The 14,852-nt window shown below is 45.4% G+C and overlaps 1 protein-coding gene across 1 annotated transcript in view; it reads right to left on the bottom strand.

Annotated features, from left to right (window-relative positions):
* Positions 1 to 10,623, bottom strand: part of LOC135369397 (uncharacterized) — a 31,415-nt gene extending 20,792 nt beyond the window's left edge. The window contains exon 1 of the mRNA XM_064602993.1: positions 10,534 to 10,623. The gene's annotated coding sequence lies outside the window, so the exon portion shown is untranslated. The remainder of the gene's footprint in view (positions 1 to 10,533) is intronic.
* Positions 10,624 to 14,852: the final 4,229 nt, after the last annotated feature.

Raw genomic sequence — 14,852 nt, 5'->3', positions numbered from 1 at the left:
TGTCGGTCGTGTCATTATGCACCTTAATGTTGAAATGCCGTTCATAATGAATCTGTATGCTAATGTACTGTGTTCTAACATGTACAAATAAAACGGGAAAGCTGTGCAGATATGTCACCATTGTGCCACGGTTCTTTCCGTGTCTAAGAAAAATTCCGTAAGCGGAACCTTGACCAAGCTTAACCCCCCCCCCCAATTGAAAGCTCGGCACCCCCCCCCCCCCCCCAGCGATGAATTTCTGGGGAAATCACTGGTCCAGACGAGGGAAGTCACACAAGCTGCGAAGTCCGCACACTACGCCTCGTCAACAGTCCGCTGTCCTTTCTTCAGAATATCCGCTACTGTACCCGTGGTTGTCGCCCAGCCATGATTTCGGGAAGTTGCAGAACAAAATCGCTCGCAGCGCACGCCGCGAGCGAACGATATTGTTTCTGTTGTTGTCACCATATTGTTTGTTGTAACTAAACGTTCTGCGCATGCTCCAGCTGAGTGGGAGCACGAAAGCTCGCACGAAAGAAGTCCGATAAATTCGGAATGAGTGGGATTCCGATATTTTTCGTAGCCGATAGAGATCTCCGACTCAGTATACGCATGCGCATTTGCGGAAAGCTGAGTCGGAAAGTTATCGGAGGAGCAGAAGTGGCCAACTAAAACTCCCTATTATCTGAGTACCCCATACACGCGTACCTTATAACGACTGCAACGTATAGCAGCTGCACGTTATAGCGACGTACCTTGTGAGGATTGTACATTTCCTGTACCGTATAAAATAAAAGGTGCATTTTTGCAAGACTGCATCTCTTTAAGTGTCTTTTCTAAGTGAGTACAACTTTTAGGGAGTGGATTGCTCTGGCCATTGTCCGAAAAACTAGCTTCCATATTAGGGTGTTTTAATGGATCATATCACTCTACGACAGGGACGCCGAACTCATTCGTGCCTGCGAGCCGCATTGAGTCATGCATGGAGGAACTGCGCAGGTCGCATGCCACGGCTTTGGGGGGGGGGGGGGGGGATATGTTTAATGCAAAGTAAGAAGGAAAGGGAAAGGTTAGCCACGGTGTGGGCTTGCTATTCCCTAATGCTTTCAAGCAAACAGAAGAAAACAGCTGGGGTACAGAAAATTATAAAAAAAATACAGAAGTAACAGCTCCTTCACTAATCGTTGCGCATCAGAGAATGCCCAGCAGTTTAGATTCCCGAAGGAATCGTGTCAGCGCAGACGTGACTTCAGCGTGCTGGGTAGGGCCAAGTAGCACCGCGAGGGAAAGCTCTCGGTAGCCCAGATGAGCAAGGCGGCGCCGGAGACTCGATCGGTGGACTTCGTACCGCTGGCAGGCAATGAGAATGTGTGGCACATCGGCTTCTACGTTGCACGTTGGGCAAAGAGGTGATGGGTGCTGATTCATCTTAAATAGGAGGAGAGGAGTTCGGGCCACATTCAGCCGCAGCCGATGAATCAGCGATTCCTCGATGCGCGGGATGCGGCCAGGCACAGCATATGTCATCAAAGGGTCAATGGATTTGAGGAAGGCATTGGTGCGTATAGCTTCTTGCTGAAAGAGCTGTGTGCGGTTGGCAGTGAAGCGGCGGATTTTCAGCTGGCACATAGACTGCGCAAGGGGAAAGACAGTTGGTTGCTCAGCGTCGTGGGCTTGCCGAGCAAGAGCGTCAGCACGATCATTGCCTGAAATTCCGACATGGCTCGGGATCCATTGGAACACCACTTCGTGTCCCAGTGATACAAGTTCAGAGTGCAGGGCGATGATCGTGGTATAGGTGTCACTGATGACTGCGGCAGAGTAAGAGGCCAGCGCCTCCAGAGCCACTTTACTGTCAGTGAGGACCGACCAGGCCCTGGGCGCACACGAGGAGACATGTCTCAAAGCGGCCAGTAGTGCGAATGCCTCGGCCTCAGCAGATGACATAAGAGGGAGCTTGAAGCCGTGCTCAGCTCCATCCTCTGGGTTGCAGAAGGCAGCAGACGACCCAACTAGAGAGACTGAAGCATCGGTGTATATCTGGGTGCGATGCCGGTGGTGACTGTAGATGTGGAACAAGGTCAGTTGGCAGGCCACAACTGTTGGCACAACCTTCTTTTTCCTAAGGCCCGGAATTGACGTTTGTACAGTGGGGTAGTGAAGTGTCCACATGGGTGGCGCAAAGGAAGTCCGGGCGGGAGTTGAGGGGATGTTGCTTCGTAAACGGCAAATAGCTTGACCGAATGCAGATGCGGGATAACGTTGCGCAATGTCACAGAGGTAATGGGCTGGATGGCGGACAAGATAACGTGTGTACGCGTGTAAGGCGACACTATCGCGAATAATAAGCACCGATGGCTCACGTGCCTCCGCCAAAACAGAGAAGGTTTCGGTTGTCTTTGGCACTCCCAAACAGAGACGGAGACTTCTGGCTTGAATATTGAGCAGCTCCCGCTCGTGAGTGTTGGAGAGCCCATAAAGGACAGGCAGGCTATAGCGCATAACGCCAAGCAACAGGGAGCAGTGCACACGATGGAGGTCAGCACAGGACCGGCCCCATGTGGATCCACAGAGGTGCCGGAGCACATTACAGTAGATGCGGGCGCTAGCAGAAAGGGAGTTGATCTGCCGCGACCATGTCAGTCCCCTATCAATGATGATGCCTAGATACCGATAATGCGAGACGTAGTTCAGTCTAGAGCCAGCTAGCAGTAGGGGGTACTTGGTGAAGGAGCGCCGCGTGAATGCCGTAGCTACTGTCTTAGCCGGCGAGACCGACAACCCACGGTCAGCAAGATGCGCCACAAGAAGGTCTAAGGCACGTTGCAGACGACGCTGAATGGCATCACGGCGCGCTGCAGAGGTCCATATGCTTTGGGGTAACCTGTGTCTCATATAGATGACACTACAAAGAACATAAAACGACATAAAACGTGGCTTGCCTTGAGTGCTTTGATCAATCACACGGTCAGCAATCTCTTTATTTGCTGTGTCATGAGAAAACATGTCACCTCTTGTTTTTAACTACTATTGTATCAACATCGTGTCAAAGTGATTGCGTAGTTGCAGTCTTACGGGCTGCGTTGAATGTTCGTTTGTTAGTTGTCACAGAAGACACCTGCTCGCAGACGCATGTTGATATAGACTTGCCCCCCCCCCCCACCCGAAGTAAAGCCCCGAATCATCATTATTCGGCGTATATTGTACCGAACATGGACAAGCTTGTCCGCGACGGCACACATATTTTCAGATAATTTAGTCCGACGTAGCGTAATATCGTCCAATAATCGTCCATCATAGTAAAATGAAGCCGCGCCAACTTCTGCGAACTTGTTTTTATCGGTGCCTGGCATACTAGGTCAATCAGTTCCATTTATTGGTCACCAAGAACGTTGTCAACAACTCCTCAAAACGTCGAGCCAAAAAGCTCCGTTTCCAGTCTCCTGCACTCGAATAATCTTTTCTCTAATTCACCCGAGAGATCACCTAGCCTGCGACTGAAGCGGTCCACTGGCATGCAGGGTTTACACAGATTTTTTGAAGGTATGTTCTAGTCAGAGCATCAAACCGAACCCGAACCAGAACCAGAAAGAATCGTTATTTTTTGCAGGAACCGAACCGGCACGGACCGAAAAAGCCGCCGCCATCTAGGAGTCGAAACGGAACCGCACCGCTTTATCCAGGGGGTTAGACGAGGCGTCAACTTCGTTCTTCCGATGTTGTTTCTTGCTGCATTCAACAATATGTCAAGATACCAACTACCCCATCTTCGTACACTCGTACACTTGTGTTTATACACGGTGTCCGGTGAGAAAGTGTCATAAGAATAGGTTTAACTTCAGAAAATTATGAAACTACTTGGAATACACACACACAGACTTTTGCCACATATTCAGGCCGTTTGCATTCGCGTCAAACATTAATTAAGCTAATTTTGCTAATTGGACTCGAAAATTAGCCAAGCAGAGGTAACGTTTTTCTTGATGAATTCGGAAGCCAATGGCCATAGCACACTATTCCAACCGAAATCACAATTTTTTTTCAGAAGATTTGTACAAAAATTTGACAGCCGCAAAACCATCCCCGTGCGAGGTGCGCTTGCTGATATTTACGTTTGCGGAGCTTTTCGTTCCATCCAAATACCCTCCCTCCTATGCGACCAAGGACATACCCAAACCGCACAATGTACCGAAAGTCGAGTGCAATAGGGGTGGACGGTATATGTCTTGTCAATGTTTTTTTAGTTTCGCCAGTTCGTTCAAGGTCTTCCACCTACCCGTCCACCCCTATTGCACTCGACTTTCAGTACATTGTGCTGCTTGGGTAATCACACCTTCCGCCCTTATCAATGTGCATACTGTCAGTCCCCAGCCACTGATAACGTCGGTTTCCGCGGTAATGCCCTCGATCGGGTGTGGCTGTTTCCACTTTGTCTCGATAAAGGCAGAGCCAGCATTTACGCAAGCGCAAATTTCATGGAGCACGCCTTGCCAAGTGACGGTTTTGCGGTTGTCAAATTTTTTTACAAATATTCTAAAAAAAAACTGTGATTTCGGTTGGAATAGTGTGCTGTGGCCATTGGCTTCCGAATTCACAAAGAAAAATGTTACCTCTGCTTGGCTAATTTTCGAGTTCAATTATCAAAATTAGCTTAATTAATGTGTGTCACGAATGCAAGCGGCCTGAATCTGTGGCAAAAGTTTGTGTGTATTCCAAGTAGTTTCATAATTTTCTGAAGTTAAACCTACCTTTAGAAATTTAATGTCACTTTCTCACCGGACATTTAAAGTGATAAAAAATTGGAACTGGCGACGTCCTGGCTGGAGGATTGTGGAACTTTCGACAATTACCTTCTAGAAACCTTTGCCACCATTTAGGAAGACTTCGGACAATTTTTAATTGAGGTGAATTTATTTTGTTCAATTGAACTTTGAAAATTGCCAAGCGACCCTCACTTTTTTTTTTACAGAAATATGAAGTCCTCCCCGGTTAACCGCAGTCCCAACAAAAACTATGCACAGTATCGCAACGGAAATAGTCGAAAAAAATTAGTGAAAATTACGCTTTAGCAACGCCTGCTTGATTTTCGCAAAAAAGAGCGCGCCATAGATGCGTGGAGAGGAGGAAGTGTCCCAAACCCTTGTCTTAACTTTCGTTCCCCCGCTTTGACCTTGGTGATGGTGACTACCGACCAATCACAAAGAAAACAATATAACCGTCTTATCACAAGGAAGGAAAAACAAATGAAGGCGGGGACACTTCCACCTCTAGACGCACATGTCGCGCGCGCGTTTTTGCGAAAATCAAGCAGGCGGGACTAAAGCGTAATTTTCACTAATTTTTTTCCGCTATTTCTGTTGCCACAGCGTGCATAGTTTTTGTTGGGTCTGTGGTTATCCGTGGAGGACTTCATATTTCTGTAAAAAAAAAAGTGAGGGTCGCTTGGCAATTTTCAAACTTCAATTAAAAAAATAAATTTCCCGCGATTGAAAATTGTCCAAAGCTGTCCTCAATGGTGGCGAAAGTTTCCCGAACGTAATTGCCGAAAGTCCGACAATCCTCCGGCGAGTACGTAACCAGTTAGAATTTTTTATCACCTTAGGTGAAACACCCTGTATATACAGGGTGTCCCAGAAAACGTGTCATTGAATTATAAAAAAAAAAACTACGCCACCTAGAATCATGCGGTCAACGACATTTGTTCTTACTAGGTTTTTGCCATATCCTGGTGTGAATGTCATGTATCGTAAGTTTAATTACGTAAATATTTGCGAACTGAACTCGGAAATTTGCCAAGTAAAGGTCACTTTTTCTACCCCACGAATATGAAGAGCGTGCCCAATTCACTCAAGTTAATGATAACTGACAGTGATATTCACGAGCTATCAAATCAGAAAAAATATCCGAACATCATGCTTTTCGTAGCACCGGACCATAACGCGCGACAACTTTTTGAGCGCAATCGCTCGCAGTCCGACGAAAGAAGGTTCCAAACCCAGCCCACAGAGTGATACAGTCAATCCTCGATTTTTCAAGAAACGAAGGGTGTTCATAAACACCCTTCGTTTCTTGAAAAATCGTTCATAAATCGAGGGATTCATAAATCGAGGTACAAGGGGCGCGGAAGAGAAATTGGCTGAAACACGACAGGAAATGCACTAATTACGTTTATTTCCACGTTCACGGTGAATCCAATTCAGGACGGCGTTCATATTAGCCGAGGGGTGAGGCTGTTTCCAACTGTAAATACGTATCCCGTTTGTCGCCGGCTGTTTGAAGTGATCGCCTTCTCTTGGAGACACGAAGTGTTTCCATCTTCCAGATCTGATTGAAACTGAAGGCCGCTAGGCCGTCATAGGTCTCCCAGGTAGTAAACCTTTTCCACTCACAAAACGGGTGAGTCACCTCTGGTTAATTCCCAAGCAGCACAATGTACTGAAAGTCGAGTGCAATAGGAGTGGACGGTATGTGTCTTATCGATGTGCTTTAGTTTCACGAGTCTGTTCAAGGACTTCCACCTACCCGGCCACCCCTATTGCACTCGACTTTCAGTAGATTTTGCTGCTTGGGTTCTTGTGTCTGTGGGACACTGCACGGCTGCTTCACCTTCATTATTTGTTCATTTTTATTGACGCGATCCCAGTACTTCCCGGTGCATCAACAACCCCGTTCATAAGTCGAGGTCATTAACACATGTGCTTTTGCGGTTCGTTCCCTGAAAATCCGTTCACAGTTCGGATATCGAGGGTTCATAAACCGAGAGGGAAATACATGGAAAAAGTTTGGTTTTTGTGACGCTGTTCATAAACCGAGGGAATTCATAAATCAAGGGTTCACAAAACGAGGGTTGACTGTACACTCTTAGAAATGAACTTCACCGCATAGCACGCTCCTAGCCAACCATAATCTCGAATGACATCGTTATCTGCCCTGATTTGTTGAAAACGGGAGGCGTACGCCTTTTTTGTGACAATTATGAACAGCATAAGTGTCACAAAAAAAGCGTACGCCTCCCGTTTTCAACAAATCAGGGCACATAACGATATCATTCGAGTAGATGGCTAGCTAGGAGCGTGCTATGCGGTGATGTTCATTTTTAAGAGTGTAGTAGAAAAAGTAACAGTTCTTGAAATTAGGAGAGGGAAAATGTGCTCCCAGCGAAAGTCGGACGTGATAAGCTGTGTTATCTCTTTCTGCGATGCAGGTGTGGGCTGGGTTACCAACCTCCTTTCGTCGGACTGACAAAGATTGCGCTGAAAATTTTGTCGCGCGCTAGCTCCGTATAAGGCATGATGTTCGGCTATTTTTTCTAATGGGATAGCCCCTGAATACCACTGTCAACCAAGATTAATTTGAGTAAATTAGACACTCTCTTTACATTGGTGGGGTAAAAAAGTGACCTTTATTTCGCAAATTTCCGACTTCAATTGGCAAAAATTTACATAATTAAAGTTATGTTACACGACATTCACATCAGGAGGTGGCAAAAACCTAGTAAGAACAAATGCTGTTGACCACATGATTCTAGGTGGTGTAGTTTTTTTTAAATTATAATTCAATTACACTTTTTCTGGGACACCCGGTATACAGGGTGTCCCAGATGGCCATGGCCCAGATGTCCCAGATGGCCAGATGGCCTTTGGCTTCTGAATTCACCAAGAAAAACGTTACCTTTGCTTCGCTAATTTTCGAGTTCAATTAGCAAAATTACCTTAATTAATGTGTGATGCGAATGCAAATGGCGTGAATCTGTGTCAAAGGTCTGTGTGTGTGTATTCCAAGTAGTTTCGTAATTTTCTGAAGTTATTATCCTATTTTTAGAAATTTAATGACACTTTCTCACCGGATACCCTGTATACATATAATATTACCGTTTCAAAACCGGCTCCAAAGCATCGAGAGTTTGAGACTGACCGTTTTACATCTTGCCTACCTAATGTGCCTCAACCTGTTCCAAAAGTGGTCGGTTCATGCGATATTTTTTGTAACCTGTGTCTCTAATACAGGCGGAAATGCATACGCCCGCATCGATGTAGGCAACGCCGGACAACCGCGCTCTATACTCGATAGTTTCGTTTTCCTGTGGACAAGCGTTCTTGTTACAGTCTTGCGGCCAGCGCGTTGGAAGGAAAGGGAATCTCATACATGAATCGTTTGTAAAGTAAAAAGAACAAAGTCTGTACTGATATAAAATTGTTTGGGGTCTTTACTGTTGCGCTAGGACATGCGAATAGAAATAAAGCTTTCGGAACTTCCCTACGATTTGACGTAGGAATGGACAAATCGAATCCGCGAGTCCTCGTATCCTAGGCAGGGATTCAAGATTCAGGAATCCGAATCACAGTGCCCAAAACCACTAATCGAATCTTTCGAATCCACCAAACACGATTGTTTGTTTCTCTTTTTAAAATTTGCACTTCCGGAGCCCACCGAAAGCCTGATTGGTCGTTGGGTGTTTTCTTGTTTGTTTGTCTACATTGCTCTGGACTGCAAGAGTTCAAGCAGGAACTCTAATTACAAGTGTAAAACGAACACTGTTTTGCCTTGGATTGTTTCTTAGTTTCACGGAAAGATACAGGCTCGAGAGCTGTAGTCAATGAACAACATGTTAAATAAATTACATTTAGGAAGAAGTATACGGGTATGTATGCTCCAGCAAGTGAATTATAATTTAATTGGTTTCTCGTTAAACAAAGATATCAAATTGTGCTTCAAAACACTTTACTATAGAAACATTTTTCTTGTTTGTTTGTTTTTTGTTTTCCTTGGCTTCTTCAACTTTTTATATATATATTTTTTTTACGATGTGATTCGAATGATTCGAGATACGTAGGATTCGTGGATTCCAGAACCTTCCTTGAATTCGGATTCGGAAAATTATGGATTCTTCCCAACTCGAATTTTAGGGCATGTACTTCGTGCAACGAACCCTTTCGGAACCGATATGTGTGTCCTCCTGGAGCTGAACCGAACCATTATGCCAGGACCCGAACCCGAACCGAATCGGAAAAAATCTCGGTTTGATGCTGTGGCTCTAGTACAGTGTTTCTCAACCGCGGTTCTATGAGCTCTGTCTTGAGGTTCCGCGAACAGAATTCCGTTCAGCACCCGTGAGTGACCCACACTCAACTTGACCTCCTACCAAGACTCGCTCTCGGTCAGTGTTCGGCATTTGATGGTTCGCATTGGAACTGATATCGCAGAACTAGCTGGGCGCGGCTGACAGTAGAGCCAGGAGCGATGGCCTTCATCGGTTGGCTCACTCCGTCGCTCAACCCCGCACCATGCCTTTGCTTTTCTCTTGTGTTTCGAAAGTATTTCAACCACTTCGAGAGCCAGAGCTACTTCGGAGAGATTTCGGAGCGACCCTCCTGCCTACGCAGGTTTGGGATTTACAAGCATCAGTGGTAGCCCACACTCTTAGAAATGAACTTCACCTCATAGCACGCTCCTAGCCAGCCATCATCTCGAATAACATCGTTATCTGGCCTGATTTTTTTTTTTTTTTTTTTTGCTCTTATGGTGTTCGTAATTCTCTGAGCTGAAGTTCATTTTTAAGAGTGCGCAATGCATTATCTGCGAGGAAGTTGAATGAATCCAGCAAACCTCAAGCGACATCTTCCGGCGCCGTCCCAATTATAATTTGTCTAATTGTTAGCAGTAATTATAATTAGGTTCTTCGAGGTAGTGCTGGCTTGATCATGGGTCCCATCGAATGGCATAAGTTGAGAACCGCCGTTCTACAGTAATATCGATGAAGTAAAAATCCGACGCAGGGACAGGTTTAGAGAGTCGCCAGCGGGGACGACGAAAGCAACGCAGAGGCACACAGGGAACGTCGAGCTCTCAACTTTTAACCTATGATTAAAGGTTGATTGAATGTTTGACGTTCCCTGGCTGTCCTTGTGTTATTTTTGTCGTCTTCGCTGTTCTTATGCGCCAAATGGCCCCGCTCGTCTTTTAGGCTGAGAATCATCCGCTGTCACAGGTCAGTGGCAACGCTTGCAAGAGTACAGAGCCCCATGGTAACGCCACGATCGCTCATGAAGCTGGGTCCGATCTTTTTATTATTTTTTTATTTTCATTTTATTCTTTTTTATTTTAATATTTTTTTTTAAGGGCCACGCGGGCCGCAAGGCAACCTCACGTTTGCCGCCACTTCGGCACCCCTGCTCTACGAAAAAGGATACTACGGATGAAGCTTTTAAATCAAAGGTCAGCAAACTGATGTCGTTAACTTGAAAGAAGATTGGCTTATCATGTTTTCGTGACCGTTACGGTGCGCACCATTCGATCTGCTAAAACTAGCTATTAAATTAACGGTCAATAAATGCGCAGGAAAATTTTGGTCCCCATAAAAATATTCCATAATTGGTGTCCATATTAAAGAGGCACGACTGCGCTTACATATCTGTACCAACACCCTTTTCCCGTCCTCCGGTTGTCAACAGAACAAATTGTGGGAGAGTTTCTCAGTAAAAAGCTGCACAGAAAAACGAGAGACAGAGAGAGACGGCAACGATAACTAATAAGTTCTAGTGTCGTGGGGCTTACCTTCGACGGACGGCAATCCTGTCAGCAATGGTTAGAAGCGGGCTTGAAGCTACGGTAAGGTCGTTCACCAGCACACATACTGAGCTGCCAAGGCGGGGTGATTAGGAAGCAGCGTTAGCAGGATGTAGAAACAACACATCCGCAGTCGGCACGACCACTTTGGTTGTTGCGCAGTGACGTTCTCTCTGCAGATGCGTCCTTGCGCTTGGCGTCTATAAAGCTAGATGTTTGCTTCGGGTGCGATAATATCCGTAGATCAGCGCGACGTTCTCTCTTCCTTGCAAGGATGGGGAATGTACTGTACAAAAGAACTCGTTACTAGAGATATAAAAACAAAAAACAAAACGAAAAAATTAAGAACTTTTGTTTTTTTTAGCCGCTCGAAGGTTTGAAAAAAAAATCTCAAAAATTCAAAGTGGTGTTTTTCGTGTGCCAGCACGTTGGAGGCGCGCGCGGCATTTTTGTAAAATAGTTCTTCCGTTGTCGATTGTTGGATGCATTTCTCTTCGTGCGGATTTCCAATCCCAAGAAAAAGGGTCAATAACAACACGAATAGGTCTTTGCCAAAGCGACAAGTTTGCCATCTGGAAAGCAATATCTTATATCTTATCTTATCTTATATCACATTGCACCACTACAATCTTGATTGTTTCAAACGCAAGATTCGTATTTTCCGCATCATGACTTTGCACTGCGATGCTTAATCTACAAGGATTGAACGTCTTTCAGGGGTCTTCAGAGCTTGATATGTAAACAAGAGAATGTTCCGCTAGTAGTACTTAGTCTGGCCGTACACTCTTAAAAATGAACTTCACCGCATAGCACGCTCCTAGCCAACCATCATTTCGAATGATATCGTTATCTGCCCTGATTTGTTGAAAACGGGAGGCGTACGCCTTTTCTGTGACACTTATGCTGTTCATAATTGTCACAGAAAAGGCGTACGCCTCCCGTTTTCAACAAATCAGGAAATTTAACGATATCATTCGAGATGATGGTTGGCTAGGAGCGTGCTATGTGGTGAAGTTCATTTTTAAGAGTGTAGGAGACCGGGGATCACTACGTTCCATGGGCCCCTGAACCCTGTGCCGTTGTCCCCTGAGTCCTTCGCAAATGTTTACCGCTTATCGGCGGGGGCGGCTCGTGTGCGCAGGGTTGTCCGCGAGGCTATGACATGCATATACATGCAAAGAGGAGTCATACACAAAAAGTACGAGTTGAAATATATTTATTAAAGCCAATAGTGCTGGGAATTGTGCGAATTGTAATGCGAATTGTGATGCCAATCAGGTGAAGGAGAAACACCAAGCAGAAAAGCCTTCACGACCTGTAACAGAATAAATAAAAACACAAGACCGTACATGTAAAGAATATACATAATTTATTCGTTATATCCAGTCATCAGATTCTGAAAGAAATATAATATCAGCATTCACCACATTGCTTACCAATTGTTCACTGTGGGAGCACCACACCAACGACCTGAAAGATAACTTATTGTTATATGAAACTACATTGGCATTCATTAATACATACAATACTGCGGCCACACCGGATAATTCTTGCACCTTCAATTCTGTAGTTTGTACCATATCACCGAATACGACCAGGACGTATTGAAATGCAGCGATAATGGGATCGTTTTGGCGGCTCTTCTTTTTCGAAGCAGTTTTTTATCAGGTCTTCCCATGACTTATGGTAGCGAGTACAAAATCTGTCCATCTCTTCAATATAGAATTGTCTCTTCTGTTTTCAAGGGCGCGTCTACACTTGATTAAAAGGATATCTATGCTCATTTTATTGATTAAAAATTAATTAATTAATTTCTTTTTTGTTTAGAATGTTATTAATATCCACCTGCCATGAGAATTATGGATATTGATTTACAAAAAGATGGGAGGAGTAAGAAAAAATGTGTGCTTTCAATGATTCTATGCACAAGACCATGTTAGAAGCCTCCCTTCCATAACTTGATGTTGGTGTTTTGGGTCGTCGACTTTCATCCATCACTCACTTTATCGCTTGAACCCACTAGTTGATCTTGTTTATTCATTGAAATGACAAGTTTCTGTACAGATTCTGTGGTGTATTCACGCTGCTTGCTTAGAAATGATTTGTCTGAATGAATTATTGTTTTGACTTTGTTTCATGTTTGATTGATATTCTATGAGTTGAGCATTATGTATGCATGATGTATTAATTGTGTCCGTCGATTTCCTCTATAGGAAAACTTTAAATATTTACCGCTTGCTTAGAAAGTTACTGCCTGAAAGAATTGTTGTCTTGTATTTATTTCAATTGATCACTCGATTGACATCAGTAAAAATACTATCTGAGTTGGAAATGCCTCATATTTCTGAGTTCTGTTTCACATTTGATTTTTCTGTGTGGTTCATCAGCCTGGTTTCGTTTGTGCCATTTCCGGTACCCGTTGGTTCGCAGAGCAACATGAAATTGGCGGTTTACTGTGTGTATTCATCTTTGGAATTCTGTTGCCTTCGGAAATACATGCCTATATTTGTTACGATGGATAACGATTTATTGATTTCGCTCGCAAAGCATACAAACGCCGCTTCAACACGTCATAGGCGGTAAACATCTTCATCCGTGTCGGTGGAAAGCAAAGGGTTGGAGGTGTCGCAGGTAATCTCATAGATAAGATATGATTCACGTTTGATATGGCAACGTTTACCTTGTGATTCCGATAGCGCTACTCAATTCTGCACGCATCTCGAAGAATCGCGTACTCAACGCAATTACACGGCTGGCCTCGCTTCCTACGGTGGACGCTGTGCCTCCATCGCTCGTTCCCCCGTTTGTCATCCCACGTGACTGCATAGGGTTGGAAACAAACGGAGCAGCTCCACTGTAGTTAGGGGGCTGAAATTCGTCCACTAACACTGTCCATGACCAACGGATGGCTGCGCCCGGGCGGTCACGCTCGGGGATAGGAGAATCCCATTAACAGGTCCCCCAAGGTCGCCATTTTTCCATGTGTCTGTTCCTATCCCGACGCGTGCAATGCCGGAGGCCGCCCTTAGATACCCCATTGTTACCAGACGTTGGCTTGCGTTTGATTGTAGCGCGCTAAAGATCCAGTTGAAGCACAATCCAAGCCAGGCCAAGTCACCGAAGGAGAAATGGACGACTGCGCCTGCGGCGCCTGGTACGACAGGTACGCTATGTGATGCACGCAGCCGTGCACTAGATCCTTCTGATCGCTCAACACGTTTAAAAACGGGACCAGAAAGTGAAACACGACACAGAAAGTTGTTATACGCGTTTTATTTGGACATATAAAGACTATATTCATTCGCAGAAACAACAAAAACATTTTGCCGCTAAACTTAGCGCGCTGAAGTGATCCGGAACGGCAACAGTGGGGTATCTAGTGGCGGCCTTCTTTGTTGCACGCTTTTCCGAGGAGAGTTTGGGGGACCTGCCCATTAACGGCGCGCCAAGTACGTCCTCTAGAGTCTTCCTATATTAACTCTATGGTCGGAGGGGCCGCTCCTTGTGTCCCCTTCCTCCACGCGCCCAATACACGTATGCGCCGTGGTGGTCTCCCGCGCCTCTTCTTGCTCGCATGCGATTTTGTTGGCTTCACAAAACGCTCTATAGATGGTGCAGATGTCAGAAACGTATGTGTTGTGGGCTTGCGGTGAGGCACAGTGAACTGAACTGATGAACTAACGTTTTGCTCTTTGCTGAACTAGTTCGTTCAATTCACCCGAATGACTCGTTCAGTCTGAAGGGTTCGATCACGAACCTCACGTCACTAATGAGAGAGTAGTTGGCGAGGTGTGGCTGCGAAGTAAGGACGGCTGAGGTCGTGCTGCCCACTCAGGACTTTGTGTGTGAGAGCTCTGCGACGCGGTGGACTGATTGATAGCATCGCACTGGAGCCCTGTGCGGCTGTGGACTCTCCAGACATCAAAGAAACCGCCAGCGCCAGAGGGCCGTGACACGTCATGTTCAGACGCTCCACAGGACGCATCCAGCATTGGACTTCGCAGGAGTGCGACAGATATGTATCATACCAGTACTGTTACGCTGATCGTTGTAACAGTTGCACTGATATCATTGTTAACCTTTGTTATATTTCTCAGTAAAATGTTGCAATGTGGAGTCTTTGCTAACCTCCTAATTTCCTTCTCGCCGAGGTTCAAATTACCTGCATGATGTGCGTCGCTGCCCGGGAGGCTTCACTAAGAGCGGACTAGTCGATTCCTACTATAGGTCATCCCCTCGGAGTTGGTGACGAACCCGACCAGATTCATTACGCATGTCAAGTACCATTATTAAGCGTTTTATTTATT

This window comes from Ornithodoros turicata, chromosome 1 (genome assembly GCF_037126465.1).
Source record: "Ornithodoros turicata isolate Travis chromosome 1, ASM3712646v1, whole genome shotgun sequence".
Taxonomy (NCBI): domain Eukaryota; kingdom Metazoa; phylum Arthropoda; class Arachnida; order Ixodida; family Argasidae; genus Ornithodoros; species Ornithodoros turicata.
The sequence above is the reverse complement of the archived record's forward strand: the minus strand, read 5'-3'. Positions and strand labels throughout refer to the sequence as shown.